The sequence below is a fragment of the Ascaphus truei genome, unplaced genomic scaffold (assembly GCF_040206685.1).
Source record: "Ascaphus truei isolate aAscTru1 unplaced genomic scaffold, aAscTru1.hap1 HAP1_SCAFFOLD_1796, whole genome shotgun sequence".
Taxonomy (NCBI): Eukaryota; Metazoa; Chordata; class Amphibia; order Anura; family Ascaphidae; genus Ascaphus; species Ascaphus truei.
In genome coordinates, this window is record NW_027454695.1 from 1 (window position 1) to 17079 (window position 17079).

Below are 17079 nucleotides of genomic sequence, written 5' to 3' on the forward strand. Positions count from 1 at the left end.
TGTTTGCTCTTGTCCTGTGCAGTGTTGTCGTAGATCCGTCTCTTCAGTGTTCACTGCAATAAAAGTAAGACATTGCATTAATATTACAGAAGTTTGGGAGCTGAAATCCCACTATGCTGCAGACATTTTCCCTTTGCATAAGATTCTTGTGATTCTATCTCAATGATGATCAATAACAACTACATCATAACACAGCCGCTCAATACAAAATATGTATTTGATATCAATGGTCATGGAGGCCAAACGTCACACAATGTACAGATATACTGCTGCGGCCGAGTTTATTCGAGCATTTGCCCGTTCTTGGCCGCAGCAGTAACCTGGCGCGCGCCGGAGGGTGCCGGGCGCACGCCGAAGCAGCGGAGGAGCGCCCTCCGATCGGGGCTTTCTCCCTTCCGCTGCCGGGTCCGTCGGGTCCCCCGGAACCCCCTGCCGCTGTCCCCCACATCGCGGGACACCAGTGCTCCCTCGGGGAGCCCTGGACGCGCGTGCAGGGGGCGCAGGCACCCGATGACGCGTGACCGTGCATTGGTGATGCGCGGCACGCTGAGGGAGTGCGGCTAGCACGCCGGGGCATCCCCCGGCTTGCGGTGCTAGCCGTGCTTCAATAAAACGTGTCGATAGTGTAGCAAGGATTATTTCTTCCTCTGGTGCATTATGATGGGATGTGTTGTAAGATTCTGCATTATTAGCATCACTGAATCTTTTGGAAACTGAGTAATATTCTATGTTTTAATGCAATATTATGGATGATCAGCCGGTAAAATAAAGCTTACTGTATCTGTAGCCATGCTCTACCCATGATGTGCTGAATCAATGACTGCAGAGTGATTCAGAGTGGTAAACATGACTGGAACTCATCTCTGAATAGAGGACAGAACAGCAGTGCAGAGTAGGAGGTGAATGTATCTCAAATGGAAGACTTAGTAGCTGTGTGGGGAGTAGACAGTACAGACTGATCAAATAAATAGTTAAAGGAGTATCTTCAACATTACTTGGCTTTGTTATCAACATTGAAGTTTCTCTTGTTTTTTCTGTTCTTTAAATCACTACTACTGATGCCATGTGTAACCTGTACTGAGAGATATACTCTACTGGCCTAGATGAAACCATATGATGCAAACAGGATTCATCCCACTCCAGATTCATATGATTGCACCACTTCAACCTTTAATAAAACACATAGAACTACAGCAGTGCGCTACTGCACATGTTCTTGTTATGAATGGTAGTAGATGTGGTCCTTGGGTCAATACTTCATACAGCAGCCACACTCTACTCATGATGTATTGAATCAACAAAAACCTGCATGGTACAGATCACAGGAAGGGTAGAGTAGAGGGGAATATGTCCAATGCGAAACCCTTAGCAGCTGGATTGTGTGGAGTCAACAAAACGACAAATACTAAATGAGAAATATACACATTGCTTATCTGTCTCTGTGTAGTCATTTTCCTCCTCTTCAACTGTCTTTCAAAATTTCTCTTCTGACAGAAAAGAAACACATGGCTTCAATATTCACTGTTCTTCCCTCCTGAAATAAAAGTTAAGCATTGCATGGTTATGATCATACATACAATGAACCTTGCGCCAAACCATGTGATCCAAAGTAAATCCACCTCCCTCCCATAGCTGTGTTCCTTCTAGAGCTTCTACCACACAAGTCATTAATGTTCGTGACACTGTACGGCAGTCACAGTCTACACACAAAGTACTGAATCAATTACATCACACTGAAAAGGCAGTCTACATGATGCAATAGTTAACCATAATAACTCTGTCATGCAAATGACAGGAAAACCTATATGTATATCATTAGGGGAGAGGGGAAAAATAATTAAAAAATAAGTGCGACAAATAAAAACAGATTATAGGAAAGTAAATCCTTGCCCTGGGAACTTTACAATCTAATAGAAATGTTAGAAGACTTAAAGAGAGGCAGCAGTTGGGGGAAGAAGTGCAGTAGATGACAATGCTTGTCCTTAATGGTGGGTACAATTAGTAGAAAGCACATCTTGGGAACAATAGTTGTTAGCAGTGACTGTGGGTGTGGGACAGTAGCCACGAGTCAAAGTTTTTTAAATGCTTGATTTAAGTCGTGAATTTTAAGATTGGTCTTACATGTGGGTGGAAGAGGTTATGTTGGCATATACTGAGTGTGAGGAAGTTTCACATGTACGGTGCAGTGATGGAAAATGGTTTCAGGCAAGTGAGAGAACAGTAGAGGTGAAAGAAGTTTACAGGAGACAGTTATGGTTATAGTGCAAGAGACAAGCAAGGGCATAACGAGAGATCAAAGATGATATGCAAGAAGGAGCAGATTAATGGAGAGCCTTAACAAAAAGGTAAGGAGGAGAACTTTGTAGGTGATACAAAAACTTGATGGGATGCCAGGACAGGGATTTAAGGAGATGAGCAGAGACTGTTGTGGGAGAAAGTGAGATAATTCAAGCAGCAGAGTTTTGCATAGGAGAAAGTTGTGAAGCATGGAGGCCTGTTAGTAGTATGTTAAAATAACCTATAGGATAACAGTATACATTGGAGTTTTAGCAGTAGGTTGAGAGGGGAAAGGGAAGATCTTGGCAATATTACAGAGAAAGAGGCAACACATTTTACCCATAGCCGTGCATGTGAATGGAGATGGAATTGAAGAGCCAAATGTTACTCCTATGCAACATGTTTGATGACAAGATAGATGGTAGTACTGTTTACTGTGATGGAGAAAGGGGATAATATGAGCCCAGTGTTAGACATTAAGTTTAAGGCAGTGGAGTGCCATCCATGAGCATATAGCCAGGAGACAACCCAAGAGTAGGGACTGGATTGCAGGAGTGAGAACAGGGGTGGATAGATTTGTGTGTGTATCATCCGCATAGAGATTATATCTAAGGCCAAAAGCATTGATGAAGTCACCAAATGATAGTATGTAGAGAGAAAGAGAGATCTCAGAACAGAGCCCTGATGTATACCCACAGACAGATCAATAGAAGACGAAGACATGTTAGCAACAGAGATGGAGAATGTGTGACAGGAAAGTTATGATGAAAACCAGGATAGAACTTTGTTACTGATACCAAGAGAGAGTTTAGAATATGAAGGAGGAGAGTGATTGAGAGCATCAAACGCAGCCGATAGATCAAGTAGGATTAGTAGGGAAAAACCTTGGGAATTAGCTTTAAGCACAGTCTGTAGAACGTGCTGTACGAAAGGCAGGTTGTAAAGGATCCAGGAGGGCATGTGATTTAAGAATGTTGACACTAGCAATTAGAAGGCAAACAGCATGAGGGATACAGAGCGGTAGTTAGTAAGGCACATAGGGTGTAGTTTGTTTCTGACAAAAGGGTGACCGCTACAGGCTTAAAGTAAGAGGGCAAAAATCCAGAGAATAGGGAGAAATTGAAGATGTGGGTGAGAGTGGGGACTAAGAGATGCAGTAAGGTGTGAGGGGATACGATCTAGAGGGCATGTGGTAGAGGGAGAATAGAAGATGATTAGCTTCCAGCTCTGTAAGAGAAGAAAAGGAGTCAAGTGCAGAAGGAGATTTGGGTAGAAGGAGAGAAGGGGGAAGGGACAGAAGGAATCTCCTTTTGGGTGGCATCCACCTTGCCTCTGAAGTAGTCAAATGCTTGAGGAGAAGTGAAGGAAGGATGGCAAGTGGGAGGAGAAGGTCAGTGGAGGGAGTCAAATACAGAGAAAAAAAACAGCGTAAATTAAATTTGAGTGTTGATGAGTGTGGAAAAAAGTAGTGTATTTAGCCCTAGAGAGCAGCTTTATACAGGACAGGAGACATTTTTACTGTAGAAAAATCAAACAAAGTGTGAGATTTCCTCCGTAGGTATTAAGAACAGCGAGTGGAAGTGTGATGAGTGTGTTTGGGAATTTAGCCAAAGGTGTGGGTTAGAGGGATGAGTGTGTCAGAGCCTATAGGGGGCATATAGATAGGAGGATAGCATTGTAAGAGTTAATAAGATTGTTAGTTTAAGCAGAAAGAAAGAGAGAGAAGAGAGAAGAGAGGTTAGAGTAGATGTCAGAGGAGAGTTTAATTAAGCAGAGGCAAATCAGTGGGACAGGTAAGATGCGGTGAGGGGAATGACTGATTGTGACTGATGAGAGCAGAAGAGGTTATGTACAACTAGAGCCTTGTTAGTAAGAGTGGACATTCCAGAGGGCACAGGAGAAGGGAAGAGAAAAGTAAGGAAAGGAATGTGGATTACATTAGATAGGTTAACACTCTTAGTAGGGAGGCCTGATGTGTATATGAGCCGGTCCAAGATTATAAGAGATATCCCCCAACATCAGCGAGCATAGAAGGAGACACAGAGATAGGTGTAGAGAGAGACAGAGATAGGGATATGTAGAGAGAGAAGGGCGTCAAGAGAATGAGACAGATAGGCGTAGAGAGAGGAGACATAGAGAGAGGGGGCTTTGAGAGGGGGGCGTAGAGAATGAGGGAAGGTGGAAGAGAATAGGATGTGCAGGAGTGCATTTCATTGAGCAGTGCAGAAATAGCTGCAATAGAGGTCTGTACAAATGGTGCTTTGTGTAGACACATGCAAAGGTAGGGGAAGGAAAGTGTATAGAACATGTGGATAAAAGCAGGAGTGTGGAAGTTAGAGAAATTAGAAAAGTTTTACAGAGGAGTGAGGAAACAGTAAACAGAAAGAACAAGAGAGAGGTTACATTGGGATGACGTGCTGTGGTAGAGAGAAATGCTAGGAGAGAGCCTCCAGATATTAGAGGACATGAATTGAGAGAGCAAATGTATAAATCAAAACCGGAGGGGGAGGTATAGCACGAAAGCTTGCACAGCAGTTGATGAAGATTATAGTCTTAAAGTTGCGTGTACCTGTCAGGGCACTCAAGAAGGTCAATGCTCACAAGTGCAGAGTTCATGAAGAAATGCTGAATCCAGTTCCCCTCCAATTTAATTTTAATATAACTTTTTCATTCTTCATTACTGCAAAAAGCAAACAAAACAAAACCACATTGCATTACTATTTTCAAAATGGATTGAATGACATATTCAACAGTAACTGTGTGATGCCAATATTGCCTTCTCACTCGTAGGCCAGTACGGTCAGGTACCCAGTACTGATAAAACAATAAGTGCCCGTACTAAGTACCAATATGAATTATAAGGAAATGTAAAATCTCCAGGTCTCTCTCCATCTCTGCAACAGATATATGGATAAGCCCATATTAAGGCATCACGTGACCGGAGCCGTCACTGACTGGGTATACGCAAAGATGCAGGGAGATGCAAAGAAAGGGAGGGAGACAGGGAGAAGATGGGAAACGGAGGGAGGCACGGATGGCAGGCCTCTCTCTTTCACTGGTGCATGCAAGGAGCTGGTCCCAACATCCACAAAGTGTGTGTGTATTATTGGTTGTGTTTTATGGTGGTAGGAGGATAGTGTGTATATTGTGTGTGTGGGAGTATTATATTGTGTGTAGGGTATTATAGTGTGTATATTATGTTGAGGTGCAGAGGAGAGTGTTAGATTGGGTATCTTGTGTTAGGGGGTATTGTGTATATTGTGTTTAAGACTATAATATTATTGGGGAGATTATTATTGAGGAGGTATTAAAGTGTGTATTGTGGGGAGTATTAGTGTATGTATTATTTGTGGGTGACAGATGCTGTGGGTAGGCCAAGAGTACGGGCCAGACTAAGGTGGAGACTTTCTGTACTCTGCATACAGGACTCTACATGCACTGCAGAGGTGAAATTCCCCCAACTCCAATTTGCTACACTCTCCAAGAGAGAATATTGTGATCAGAGGTGGAAGATGAGCAGGGTCACTGCCCAGGGAGTAGCCTGTCAGGGGGCATGGAAATCTCTTTTGGTGCGTATGTTGCCACGTGGCATTGATTGACCGGTCAATTAGCACTGCTTCCTATCACAGTGACATGATCCGGTGCTGTGATCGGTTGCAGCGCTGACCAAGGTGTGTTAGTGCAGCAATTTACAGGGAGGGAACAGAGGTTGTGGGTGACAGATGCTGGGGGTAGGCCAAGAGTACGGGCCAGAGCAAGGTGGAGATATTCTGTACTCTGCATGCCCATCCTGCATTCCCAGGACTCTGCATGCATGCCAGTGGCTGTGGGGTGTGTGTGTGTAGGTATGCCAAGTGTCAGTGTGCATAAGTAAGTGTGCTGTGTGTGTAAGTAAGTTTGCCTGTGTGGCAGGAGGTGTAGGGGGGTGGGGGGCGGGGGGCGGTTCAGCTGGAGGACTTTACCCAGCACAAAAGCACATAGATGCCTCTGATTATATCACCCCAAATGCTGATAATATCCTGCTGTAGATGCACTTTACAGAAGATGATACAGATGTCATCAGTGTTTGGTGGGTTCATTAAATCAATCCATCATATAATAGCCACACTGTGCATATGATGTACTGAATCAGTAACACCAATCACAGGAAGACATCTCCATGGTAGGGGTAGTGTTGAAGTTAACAAAATATGTCCAGCACTGTGGTGTGGAGCCCATACATAATAATTGTGCACATTACCAGAACAACATATTGTCAACTGCATGATCATTTTGCTGCTTGTAGTGTATACTCTTGTCCTGTGCAGTGTTGTAGTAGATCCGTCTCTTCGGTGTTCACTGCAATAAAAGTAAGACATTGCATTAATATTACAGAAGTTTGGGGGCTGAAATCCCACTATGCTAATGACAGTTTCCCTTTGCATAAGATTCTTGTGATTATATTTCAATGATGATCAATAACAACTACATCATAACACAGCTGCTCTATACAGAATATGTATTTGCCATCAATGGTCATGGAGGCAATATGTCACACAATGTACATATATAGCAAGGATTATTTCTTCCTCTGGTGTATTATGATGGGAGGGTGAGATTCTGCATTATCAGCATCAGTAAATCTGTAGGAAACTGAGTGATATTCTATTTTTTAATGCAATATTAGGGTAAAATAAAGCTTGCTGTATCTATAGCCATGCTCTACCCATGATGTGCTGAATCAATGACTGCAGAGCGATTTAGAGTGGTAAACATGACTTGAACTCATCTCTGAATAGAGGGTAGCACAGTAGTGCAGAGTAGAAGGTGAATGTATCTCAAATGGAAACCCTTAGCAGCTGTGTGGGGAGTAGACAGTACAGACTGACCAAGTAAATAGTAAAAAGTAGTAACTTCAACATTACTTGGTTTTGTTCTCCACTCCTGTTTTTCTGTTCTTTAAATCACTAATACTGATGCCATATGTAACCTGTACTGAGAGTTATATACTCTACTGGCCTAGATCAAATTAAATGATGCAAACAGGATCCCTCCCACTCAAGATTCATATGATTGCACCACCTCAACCTTTCATAGCAATAACATAGAACTGCAGCAGTGCGCTACTGCACATGTTCTTGTTATGAATGGTAGTAGATGTGGTCCTTGGGTCAGTACTTCATACTGTAGCCACACTCTATTCATGATGTATTGAATCAACAAAAATCTGCATGGTACAGATCACAGGAAGGGGTGGAGTAGAGGTGAATATGTCCAATGCGAAACCCTTAGCAGCCGGATTTTTTGGAGTCAATAAAACGACAAATACTAAATGAGAAATATACACATTGCTTATCTGTCTCTGTGTAGTCATTTTCCTCCTCTTCAACTGTCCTTCAATTTTCTATTTTGCAAGAAAATGAACACATGGCTTCAATATTCACTTCTGTTCTGCAGTCTTTCCTCTTGAAATAAAAAAGTTAAGCATTGCATTATTATTATTATAATTATTATTGACGATACATACAATGAACCTTGCTCCAAACCATGTGATACAAAGCAAATCCACCTCCCTCCCACAGCTGTGCTCCTTCTAGAGCTTCTACCACACAAGTTATTCATGTCAGTGAAACTGTACTGCAGTCCCGGTCTGCACACAATCTACTGAATCAATGACATCACACTGTGTCACACAATGTCATGCTAACGACAGGAAACAATCTTTGTATATATCTTTGTATATATAATAATAATAATGATAATAATAATAAAAAAAATAAGACAGGACAGACACTCCTACATTGCAATCAATAGAAAATAACTGGGACAGGCACTTCAAGGATGCATACGGTCCCGGATAAACTGTAGCTACCTATACACGTGTGCCTTGTCTCTAGACTCTGCATATATCTCTATTTATATACCACCCATTGTGTACTCAGCGCTTTACAAGAGAGACCAAAAAGTACAGGAAATTATTATACAATAAGTTCAACAAACAAAAACAGACAATAGGAAAGTAAATCCCTGTCCTGGGTAGTTTACAATCTAAGAGAAATGTAAGGAGACTTACAGAGAGACAACAGGTGGGGGAACAAGTGCAGTAGATGACAATGCTTGTCCTTAATGGTGGGTACTTGTAGTATAAAGCACTTCTTGGGAACAATAGTTAGTGACTGAATGAGTGACAGTAGCAACGAGTAAAAGCTATTGAAATGCTTCATTTAAGTTGTGAATTTTAAGGTTGATCTTAAATGTGGGTGGAAGAGGGTATGTTGGCATATACTGAGTGTGTGTGAGTTTCACAGGTAAATTGATGGGAAAGGGTTTCAGGCAAGAGAGCGAGTGCGCAGTAGAGGTGTAAGAAGTATAATGGAGACAGTTATTAGTAGAGCTTAGGAGACGAGGAAGGGCATAACGAGACCAAAGATGATATGTAGGAAGGAGCAGATGAATAGAGAATAGTGTTGGACTGGGTCCTCAACTATAAAAAAATGGGTAACGGGTACCCGGCCAAAATGAAAGGTTCTACCCGGTCGGGTACACGGTTTGGCACTTACCTTCCGGGTGGCGGTGACATCTAGGATCAGCAGCAGTCCTGTGACGGTGGCAGCATCTGTGGTGTCTTCAGCCGGCGGGGGAGCTGCAGGCTCACAGACACAGCTTACCTGCTTCGGTGCTGTGGAAGTGATTCCTGCAGCTCCCCCCGCCAGGTGAAGACACCTCTGATGCTGCCAACATCAGAGGACTGCTGCTGCTGATCCTAGATGTCTTAGGAAAGGTAAGTATAAAAGATTATTTCCAGCTGCCCTGACATTACCCGACGCCGGGTATTACCCGGCCAAGTCCACTTCTCAGTGGCCGGTTTCGAGTAATGTCCGGGTAGCTGGAAATGTGTCGGGTAACGCCGGGTACTCGGTACACCACTAATAGAGAACCTTAACAAAAAGGTAAGGAGGAGAACTTTGTAGGTGATCTGAAACTTGATGGGAAGCAAGGAGAGGGATTTAAGGAGGAGGAGGAGATGAGCAGATACTGTTGTGGGAGAAAGGGAAATTATTCAAGCAGCAGAGTTTTGGATAGATTGCAAATGAGAAAGTTGTGAAGCAGGGAGCCCTGTTAGCAGTATGTTAACCCATACGATAAGGGCATGCATTGGCGTTTTAGCAGTAGATTGACAGAGAAAAGGGCAAATCTTGGAAATATTACAGAGAAAGAATCGACAAACTTTAGCCAGTGTCGTGAATGAAGATGGAAAGGGAAGAGTCAAATGTTACTCCTAGGCAATGTGCTTTCATGACAGGATGATGGTAGTACTGTTTACTGCGATGGAGAAAGGTGATATTAGGCCAGATTTAGGGGGAAATATGAGGAGCTCAGTTTTAGACATTAGGTTTAAGGCAGAAGAGTGTCATCCATGGAGGATATAGCCAGGAGGCGACCCAAAACTAGGAACTAAATTGCAGGAGTGACGGTAGGGTGGATAGGTGTGTGTATCATCTGCATAGAGATGATATCAAGGGCCAAAATAGTTGATAAGGTCAACTAGTGATAGTATGTAGTGAGAGAGGTCCCAGAACAGAGTCCTGAGGTATACCAACAGACAAAACAACAGGAGACAAAGACACGTTAGCAACAGAGATGGAGAATGTGTGATGGAGAAGTATGATGAAAACCAGGATATAAGTTTGCTGCGGATACGAAGAAAGAGTTTAGAATATGAATGAGAAGAGTGATTGACAGTATCAAAAGCAGAAGAGAGATCAAGCAGGATTAGTAAGTAAAATGGACCTTGGGAATTTTCTTTATGTACATAATTGGTTACATTGGGAAAGGCAGATTGTGAAGGGCCCAGAGGAGCATGTGATTTAAGAATGTTGATCAAACGGGAGATCACAAGACGTTCTAGCAATTAGGAGGCAAATGGTAGGACGGATACAGGGCGATAGTTAGAAATTCACACAAGGTCAAGGTTATTTTTGAGAATAGGGGTGACCACTGCATGCTTAAAAGGAAGAGTTGAAAGAGCCAAAGGATATGGAGGAATTGAAGATGTGGGTGAGAGTGAGAATATAGGATTGAGAGGGCATGTGGTAGAGGGAGAAGAGAAGATCAGGTTCCAGCTTTGTGACAGGAGAAAAGGAGTCAAGAGTGCAATGAGATCTAGATAGAAAAAGAGAGAGGGGGAAGGGAGAGAACGAATCTACTTGTGGATGGCATCCACCTTGCCTCAAGTGAGCAAAGGCTTGAGGAGAAATAAAGGATGGATGTTAAGTGGGAGGAGAAAGTCAGTGGTGGGACTCAAATACATAGTAGACAGTATGAATGAAATTGGAGTGTTGATGAGTGAGGAAAAAGTAGTGTTTGACCTTAAAAAAAGGAGCAGAGTTTTACAGAACAGGACAAAGGTTTAGTGTAGAAAATCAGACTGTGAGATTTCCTCCATAGGTGTTAAGAGCAGCAGTGTGATGTGATGAAGTGTGATGAGAGCGTGCTTGTGAATTAAACCAATGCATGGGTTAGGCTGCGTCTATAGTAAGCACGCAACAGAAGGCAAAGTTAGCGCATGCCTGTCGCTCCAGCAATCCCTGCACTGAGGTCCGAGGCGACGGGGAGGCCCTGCATCGCTCGCACGCACTGTGGACGACCAAGCGTGTGCCCATGATAATCACGGCCTTAGAGGGATGAGTGTGTCAGAGCCTAGAAGGGGCATATAGATGATGGAGGAGGAGGGAGGAGGAGATGATAGCATTGTAAAGAGTTAACAAGATAGCTAGTTTAAGCAGAAAGTGAGGAGAGGTTAGAGATAAGGGTAGATGTCAGAGGAGAGAGTTCAATTAAGCTGAGGTATCGAGTAGGACAGGGGTGAGGGGAATGAGAAGTGGTGGATGATGAGAGCAGAAGAGGTCATGTACAAATAGACCATGTTAGTCGTAGAGCAGACATTCCAGAGGGCACGTGAGAAGGGAAGAGTAAAGTGAGACAAGGAATGTGGATTACATTAGATGGGTTAATACGCTTAGCAGGGAGGTGGAGAGAGAGGCAAGAGGCAGAGGGTGGTGTAGGGGTAGAGGAAGAGATGTTGCATGTACCTTGTCAGAACATTAAAGAACGTCAATTCACACTGGTGCAGAGTTGATGATGAATCCAGTTCACCTCCAATTCAATTTTAACAGAAATGTTTCATTCTTCATTACTGAAAAAAAAGAAAAGTAAAAAACATTTCATTACTATTTTCAAAATGGATTGAATTCCCCCAACAATGACTATGTGTTACCAATATATCCCTCTCAGTCCCACTGCAGCATATACTGTACCAGTGTGAAAGTAGGAAGGTACACAGTACCGGTAAAACAATACGTGCCGGTACTATGCACCATATGAATTATAAGGGGATGTAAATCTCCCAGTCTCTCTCCATATCCACAACAGAGCGGGCTCCGGTCAGTGGCATGGATGCCCATATATGGGTATGCTCATATTTGGGCATCCCATGTCACTGACCGGAGCCGGCTCTGAGTATAGGGATATATGCGGAGACGCAGAGGTGCAAGGAAATGGGAGGAGGCACGGTGAGAAACAGGGAGAGACCACAGGAAGATAGAGGGCAACAACTTCCACAAGGTACTTGTATGGGTATAATTGTTTGTATTTTGTGCAGAGGGGGTAATTTCAGATAAAATACAATTCTCCACCCTCTACGAAACAATTCCACTTTGTTCAGTAAGCCAGAAAGTCTTGGTCCCATGTGGACTGAATTTAATGCAAATAAGGTCCTTAATACACAAGTAAAGAATAAAGTTACTTATTCTCTACTGTAAGAAGTGCCACATTGCCCACTATTTGGGTCCTGTGCCCAGATTGTGACCATGCATGGCAGAGGTGAGATTCCCCCAACTCCAATTTGCTACACTCTCCAAGAGAGATAATTGTGATCAGAGGTGGAACTAGGGGAGGGTGTGAGCAGGGTCACTGCCCAGGGAGTAACCTGACTGGGGGCACGGAAATCTCATTTAGTGCATATGTTGCGGCACTGCATTGATTGACCGGTCAATCTGCACTGCTGCCTGTCACAGTGACATCCTGATCGGGCACTGTGATCAGCTATAGCACTGACCCAGGTGAGATAGTTCAGCACTTTACAAGGAGGGAACAGATGTTGTGGGTGACAGATGCTGGAGGTAGGCCAAGACTGTTGGCCAGAGTAACGTGGAGACTTACTGCACTCTGCATGCCCATCCTCTCCCTGACATCAGGGGAAGGAAGTGGCCCTGGGGTGTGTGTAGGTATGCCAGATGTCAGTGTATGCATAAGTAAGTATGCCTGTGTAGTGGGAGGTGTAGGGGCGTTAAGCTGGAGGACTTAAAACAGGCACAAAAGCACATAGATACCTCTGATTATACCGCACCAAATGCTGATAATATCATGCTGTAGCTGCACTTTACAGAAGATGATGCAGATGTCATCATTGGTTGGTGGGTTCATTAAATCAATCCATCATATCATAACCACACTGTGCATATGATGTACTGAATCAGTAACACCAGGAAGACATCTCCATGTTAGGAGTAGAGTTGAAGTTAACAGAATATGTCCAGCACTGTGGTGTGTAGCCCATAAATAATAATTGTGCACATTACCAGAACAACATACTGTCAACTGCAAGATCATTTTGCTGCTTGTAGCGTATGCTCATCCTGTACAGTGTTGTAGTAGATCCGTCTCTTCAGTGTTCACTGCAACAAAAGTAAGACATTGCATTAATATTACAGACGTTTGGGGGCTGAAATCTCACTTCGCTGCGGACAATTTCCCTTTGCATAAGATTCTTGTGATTATGTCAATGATGATCAATAACTGCATCATAACACAGCCGCTCTATACAGAAGATGTACTTGCTCTCATTGGTCATTGAGGTAATACGTCACACAATGTACAGATATAGCAAGGATTATTTCTCCCACTTGTGCATTATGGCATTATGATGGGAAATGTTGTGAGATTCTGCATTATCAGCATCACTGAATCTTTTGGAAATTAAGTGATATTCTATGTTTTAATGCAATATTATGGGTGATCAGCCGGTAAAATAATAATAGCTTGCTGTATCTGTAGCCATGCTCTACCCATGATGTGCTGAACCAATGACTGCAGAGAGATTCAGAGTGCTAAACATGACTGGAACGCATCTCTGAATAATGGGCAGCAAAGCAGTGCAGAATAGGAGGTGAAAGTATTTAAAATGGAAGATCCTTAGCAGCTGTGTGGGGAGTAGACAGTACAGACTGACCAAGTAAATGGTAAAAGGAGTAACTTCAACATTACTTGGCTTTGTTCTCCACATTGAAGCTTTCCTCCTCTTTAAATCACTAATACTGATGCCATGTGTAACCTGTACTGAGAGTTATATAATCTACTGGCCTAGATGAAACCATATGATGCAAACAGGATCCATCCCACTCCAGATTCATAGAATTGAACCACCTCAACCTTTCATAACAATCACATAGAACTGCAGCTGTGCGCTACTGCACATGTTCTTGTTATGAATGGTAGTAGAGGTGGTCCTTGGGTCTTTACTTCATACTGTAGCCACACTCTACTCATGATGTATTGAATCAACGAAAACTTGCATGGTTCAGATCACAGGAAGGGGTAGAGTAGAGATGAAAATATTCAATGTGAAACCCGTAGCAGCCGGATTGTGTGGAGTCAATAAAACGACAAATACTAAATGGTAAATGAGAAATATACACATTGCTTATCTGTCTCTGTGTAGTAATTTTCCTTCTCTTCAACTGTCCTTCAAATTTTCTCTTTTGCAAGAAAAGGAACACATGGCTTCAATATTCACTTCTGTTCTGCAGTCATCCCTCCTGAAATAAAAGTTAAGCATTGCATTGTTATTATGATAATACATACAATAAACCTTGCTCCAAACCATTTGATGCAAAGCAAATCCACCTCCCACCCACAGCTGTGCTCCTTCTAGAGCATGCATGTCAAACTCCAGTCCTCGAGGGTCCCAAACAGGCCAGGTTTTCAGTAGGGATATCCTGAAAACCTGGCCTGTTTGCTGCCCTCGAGGACTGGAGTTTGACATCCTTGTTCTTGAGCTTCTACCACGCAAGTCATCCATGTGAGTGACACTGTACTGCAGTCCTGGTCTGCACACAATCTACTGAATCAATGACATCACACTGTAAAGGCAATCTACAAGATGTATTAGTTGTCCACACTTCCGAAATGTTACTTTTATGTCCAAATCACTTATTCCCATGACCTGATATTTGTATTTGTTATTTATAGGATTGTCACAAAGAGTTGATGAGGTCACCAAATGATAGTATGTAGAGAGAAAGAGAGATCTCAGAACAGAGCCCTGATGTATACCCACAGACAGATCAATAGAAGACGAAGACATGTTAGCAACAGAGATGGAGAATGTGTGACAGGAAAGTTATGATGAAAACCAGGATAGAACTGTGTTACGGATACCAAGAGAGAGTTTAGAATATGAAGGAGGAGAGTGATTGAGAGCATCAAACGCAGCAGATAGATCAAGTAGGATTAGTAGGGAAAAGTGACCTTGGGAATTTGCTTTAAGCACAGTCTGTAGAACGAGCTGTACGAAAGGCAGGTTGTAAAGGATCCAGGAGGGCATGTGATTTAAGAATGTTGACATTCTAGCAATTAGGAGACAAACAGCAGGAGGGATATAGGGCGGTAGTTAGTAAGGCACATAGGGTGTAGGTTGTTTCTGAGAAAAGGGTGACCACTACAGGCTTAAAGTAAGAGGGTAAAGAGCCAGAGAATAGGGAGGAATTGAAGATGTGGGTGAGAGTGGGGACTAAGAGATGCAGTAAGGTGTGAGGGGATACGATCTAGAGGGCATGTGGTAGAGGGAGAAGAGAAGATGATTAGCTTCCAGCTCTGTAAGAGAAGAAAAGGAGTCAAATGCAGAAGGAGAATTAGGTAGAAGGAGAGAAGGGGGAAGGGACAGAAGGAATCTCCTTGTGGGTGGCATCCACCTTGCCTCTGAAGTAGTCAAATGCTTGAGGAGAAGTGAAGGAAGGATGGCAAGTGTGAGGAGAAGGTTAGTGGAGGGAGTCAAATACAGGGAAAAAAAGACAGCGTAAATTAAATTTGAGTGTTGATGAATGTGAAAAAAAAGTAGTGTGGTTTGGCCCCAGAGAGCAGCTTTATACAGGACTGGAGACATTTTTACTGTAGAAAAATCAAATATCAATTGTGTGATTTCCTTCATAGGCATTAAGAACAGCGAGTGGAAGTGTGATGAACATGTTTGGGAATTTAGCCAAGGGTGTGGGCTAGAGGGACAAGTGTGTCAGAGCCTAGAGGGGGCATATAGATAGGAGGATAGCATTGTAAGAGTTAATAAGATTGTTAGTTTAAGCGGAAAGAGAGAGAGAGGTTAGAGTAGATGTCAGAGGAGAGTTTAATTAAGCAGAGGCAAATCAGTGGGACAGGTAAGATGGGGTGAGGGGAATGACTGATTGTGAATGATGAGAGCAGAAGAGGTCATGTACAACTAGAGCCTTGTTAGTCAGAGAACGGACATTCCAGATGGCATAGGAGAAGGGAAGAGAAAAGTAAGGAAAGGAATGTGGATTACATTAGATAGGTTAACACTCTTAGCAGGGAGGCAGAGGCAGGGAGGCCCGATGTGTATATGAGCAGGTTCAAGATTATAAGAGATATCCCACACATCAGCAAACATAGAAGGAGACACAGAGATAGGTGTAGAGAGAGACAGAGATAGCTCTATGTAGAGAGAGAGGGACGTAGAGAGAATGAGACAGATAGGCGCAGAGAGAGGGGGCGCAGAGAGAGGAGGCGCCAAAAGAGGGGGCGCAGAGAGAGGGGGCACAGAGAATAGGATATTAAAGAGTGCTTTTCATTGAGCAGTGCAGAAATAGCTGCAATAGAGGTCTGTACAAATGGTGCAGTGTGTAGACACATGCAAAGGTAGGGGAAGGAAAGAGGAGAACATGTGGATAAAAGCAGGAGTGTGGAAGTTAGAGAAATTAGAAAAGTTTAACAGAGGAGTGAGGAAACAGCAAGCAGAAAGAACAAGAGAGAGGTTACATTGGGATGACGTTCTGTGGTAAAGAGAAAATGCTAGGAGAGAGCTTTCAAATATTAGAGGACATGAATTGAGGGAGCAAATGTATAAATCAAAACCTGAGGGGGAGGTATAGCACGAAAGCTTGCACAGCAGATTATAGTCTTAATGTTGCGTGTACCTGTCAGGGTATTCAAGAAGTTAAATTCTCACAAGTGCAGAGTTCATGATGAAATGCTGAATCTAGTCCCCCTCCAATTTAATTTTAATATAACTTTTCCATTCTTCATTACTGCAAAAAGCAAACAAAACAAAACCACATTGCATTACTATTTTCAAAATGGATTGAATGGCATATTCAACAGTGACTGTGTGATGCCAATATTCCCCACTCACTCGTAGTGAAGCACATATTGTACTAGTGTTGAAAGTAGGCCGGTAGAGTCAGGTACGCAGTACTGATAAAACAATAAGTGCCCGTCGTAAGTACCAGCTCCGCAACAGTGCGGGCATCACATTAGTGACGTGGATGAACATATATGGATAAGCCCATATTAAGGCATCACGTGACCAGAGCCGTCACTGACTGGGTATACGTAAAGACGCAGGGAGATGCAAGGAAAGGGAGGGAGAGAGACAGGGAGAAGATGTGAAACGGAGGAAGGCACGGATGGAGGGAGTTCTTCCGAGCTTCTGCGGGCCTCTCTCTTTCACTGGTGCATGCCGGGAGCTGGTCC

General features: G+C 43.2%; 1 long non-coding RNA gene across 1 annotated transcript; it reads right to left on the minus strand.

Annotated features, from left to right (window-relative positions):
* Window positions 1–11: 11 nt before the first annotated feature.
* LOC142476932 (uncharacterized) lies at window positions 12–14127 on the minus strand. Its single transcript, XR_012792068.1, has 7 exons — window positions 14013–14127; window positions 12897–12992; window positions 11349–11452; window positions 7602–7721; window positions 6518–6615; window positions 4847–4957; window positions 12–1534 (listed from the first exon to the last, which is right to left on the minus strand). It is a non-coding gene; the product is annotated as an uncharacterized LOC142476932 (long non-coding RNA).
* Between the last annotated feature and the right edge of the window lie 2952 nt (window positions 14128–17079).